Below are 4,015 nucleotides of genomic sequence, written 5' to 3' on the forward strand. Positions count from 1 at the left end.
ATTTCCCTAAGAATTTCATATTTTTTTTAAAACATATTTTTTTTTTTAAAAAAAAGAAAGCATGGCCTGATGAGACAGTGCGGTGAATCATGCACTTGTCCAAGTTTGAGGACTAGAGTTCCTCAGATTCCATGTAATGGAGAATTGGTCTTGTCTCTATAATCCCAGTACTCCTAAGGCAAATACAGGAGGCTTTCCAGAAGCCCACAGACCAGCTAGCCTAGTGTGCACAGTGGGAAACAACAAGAGACCTTGCCACAAACAAGATGAACATCAAGGACCACTATTGGAGATTGCTTTCTGACTTTGACACATGCATAGTGCATGCCTGCACTCGAATGCTGAAACACATCATACACACAAAAATAAAAACATCAAGGTATCAATTTTGTACAGTGTGATTGGTTTCATATACATGATTGATTTCAAGTATATCAATGCACTTCAACCATATAATTTTCAAAGATTAAGTCATGAAAAGTAAATGTTAAATATTACAGAAAAATCTCAGAATTATGAGATTCAGAAAATCTCCAAATACCTATGGACCACAACAATGACAAACGGAATGATAGCTCCTAAGGCTGAGGTAGGAGGCACGGTCCCTTGAGTGTGCCACACAACTGAGCATGGGCATGCATATTAATCAAAGCAGGAAGAAGAGGGAATAGTGGGGGAGGAGGAGGAGGGGGGAGGGGAAGGGGGAGGAGGAGAAGAAGGAGGTAGATAGGGAGAGATTCAGACTGAGCCAGAGACAGAGAGAGCCAGCCTTAGGGGCTATCATGCCCTGTTTGTCATTGTTGTGGTCCATAGTTATCATAGTTCAGTATAACCATTGGATAATTCCCTTCTTTGAAAACTTACATGGTATGTAGCTTTTTCCTCAGGGACTTTCAAGTTAGTTTTAGCACATGAGTGTCCGAAGTTCACTGTGTCTCCATCAATAGGAACTTTCCTTCCACTTTTAGACGTAACCAAGGGCAACATCAGTAGCCTACAATGTTTGGGAAGTCTCTCGGACAACCATGATTCAAAAAACAAGAACCAAAACAGGGCTATCAATCTAATAAAGCCATACATTTCCTGTGTGTATTTGTATTCAAGACAGGCTGTTTGCTTCAGTGGCTGTATTTGTTTTCAGCAATGTGGAAATTTTAATGTGAAGGTTTGGAATTATAATCAAATGCTCTGAAAAAAAAAAGATTTGAACTCTTGAATCTGGGCCTTTGACATATCATTTTTCCTAGTTTTCTTCTCTTTTGGGGGGTCCTTTGCATTTATTGGTTTTTACTTCATTTTTCAAATGGATTTTTGCCAGTGTACAGCCTTACACAAGAAGAAACTGCTGTCTGGTGCATCACTTGTTTGACAAATAAACTTACATTGTTTAATGGAAAAAGACACTTAAGTGAGTCAACTTTAAGGCTCATGTACAAGAGGTCATAAATCTTAATGCTGACTGCTATACTATCCACAACTTAGTGTACATCAGTAATACTGCATGCAACAACAACACTGTAAATGTAGGTATACAGGTTGATGTAGGAACTGGAGATGTGACTCAGTTGAGAGAGTGTTTGCCTGGCATGCACACATCCTGAGTTCAATTCTCAGCTCTGTATAAATGCTGGGTACATTCTGTTAATCCTAGTACTCAGGAGGAAGAGGAAGAGGAAGAGGAAGAGGCTAAGGAGTTTAAGGTCCCAACTATATATAAAGTTCCAGTACAAATTGATTGACATGAGACCCTATCTCAAAAACAGTATAAAGAAGCAAGCAAACAAGTCATTAATTGACCCTTCTTATAATAGGATTGTGATCCATATTATATATGCACTGTTTCATTTAATCCTCAAGTCAACCTTTGGAGATCATTGTTTCTATTCTTTTATATTTTGTGACACTTTTATACCCTGTTTCAATCCTTTCTTATCTTTACCTTAGCCCATTTGGGGCCCTGATCTATGTCCTGATCTCTTTGCCTTTAGTTTGGGGATTCTGTTTGGATTTGGGAGTCATCACAGGAGATTAGAAGACACTGGGGGTGGGGGAAGTTAGTCTCCCTTAACATTGTAACTAGTCCTCTGTCCATAGCTCCAGCTCTTACTGGGAGTTCATAACGTACTTTGGGATTTTTTCCCCCTCTTTGCCTTTCTGCGCCAGAAGAACAAATGATTTCTATGTTCCTGGGACTCCTGACATGTCAACCCTACCCATACCTCCATCTAGGTTTTCCTTGATCAGTGGTCATTACAGACTTCAGCTGAAGATGCTTTCTATTTCTGGTTGAGATCCTACCCAATAAGGTAATATTTGGTCTCAAAACTATTCACTACAGATCCTAGCCACACAAATTCCTACATACTTCCATCTTCTAGAGTTTTGTATGTTTTAAATTTTTTGGCTTTGTCTGAGAGAAGCTGATGTTACACAGAAAGTTGCCAATTTTTCAGGTATTGACTGTTTTAATTCTGGCTCCAGGACCATCTACCTTGGCTGTATATACACACTCACAAACACTGAGTTGGTCCATGGGATTGCTGCTTCTTATTCATTAATGTGCAGTAAGAAAATCTCAAGGGCTGGTATTCAGTTTGACACAAGCACACATTATAGTAGCTAGCAAGCAATTTTTATTCCTTTAAACCAAAATAAACATTTAGGGGCATTTCTGGAAAATGTGATGAGGCAACTTTCAGTGAGAAGCTGCCCGTGGCTTTTGCAATGCCCTTGAAGGAGGATTTCCCCTCCATTGGTAGTTTTAGGTGTTTGGCAGCTCAAAGGCACTCTTTGGAAAACTTGAATACTTAGGATGTATTTTTATAGTTGGATAAATGATCTTGTGTTTGGGTAAATTAACATGTGTTTGAAATGAGAGCAGAGATTAGAAATCTAGCCTTGAATTACAGCTTCACATTGGCTCCCATGTTCTTAGAAGTTAAGTAATAAAACATATTTAACTACTTGTCCTGGGAAGCTCTATCTCTAGACATAACAGTATCAAATGCTGTGTAAGGCACCCATACATATAATAGTTTTTTTTAAATATCATATAAATGTAATCCAGTTTTCCTTTTTCCCAGCCCTCATGATTCATATTTTCTTAGCCACTGGAATGCTTACATATAGTTTCCAAGTTGATAGGATTGACATTTTTCAACTCTGTGACTAAGCAGATAGCTTCTTGTTAGAGCTATAATGTTCCAGGTACCGATTTGCCTCCTGGATTACATTCTACTGTGAACATGTGTATGTTAAGATAACTGTGGCTTATCAAAGTCCACTTCTAGATTTGTATTCCCTTAGCAGAGGAAACAAACAGAAAACACAGATTATAAGAGTGCCCAAACACAGGCTGGGGTTGTAGCGCAATTGGCCAAGAGACTGCTTACCATTAATGAAGACCTGGGTTTGATCTTCAGAACTGAATAAAACCAGGGGCAAGGTGGTGCACACCTGTCATCCCAGCACTAGGGAAGTGGAAACAGGAATGTTGGATGTGGCAGGATTCAAGATCGTTCTTGGTTACATAGTGAGTTCAAGGCCAGACTGGGCTACATAAGACTTTGCCTAAGAAATGAGTAAAAAGAGAGAAAGGAAAGAAGAAAAGAGTGCATAATACAAGTCCATATTACAGTTTTGAAGATATAGAGATTTTGTGAAAACCAATCAAATTGGGTATTAAAAACATTACTTATTTTTAAATTTTCAAAATTTTCATTTGAAAAAATTAATGATCATTTAAGTAAATAGTTGTACAAGCCAGTAGCATTTTCAATGGTATTTAACAGACTGAATAGCATTGCAGAGTTGCCAAGGTAGAAGACAATGACAGGCCATCTATTAACCCTAGAAAGCAGGATAGAAAGAGAAAGCAACCCAGAACCTGAGAGGCAGAGGCAGGCGGATTTCTGAGTTCCTGGCCAGTCTGGTCTACAGAGTGAGTTCCAGGACAGACAGGGCTATACAGAGAAACCCTGTCTGGAAAATACTGAGAGAGAGAGAGAGAGAGAGA

Source organism: Mastomys coucha, chromosome X (genome assembly GCF_008632895.1).
Source record: "Mastomys coucha isolate ucsf_1 chromosome X, UCSF_Mcou_1, whole genome shotgun sequence".
Taxonomy (NCBI): Eukaryota; Metazoa; Chordata; class Mammalia; order Rodentia; family Muridae; genus Mastomys; species Mastomys coucha.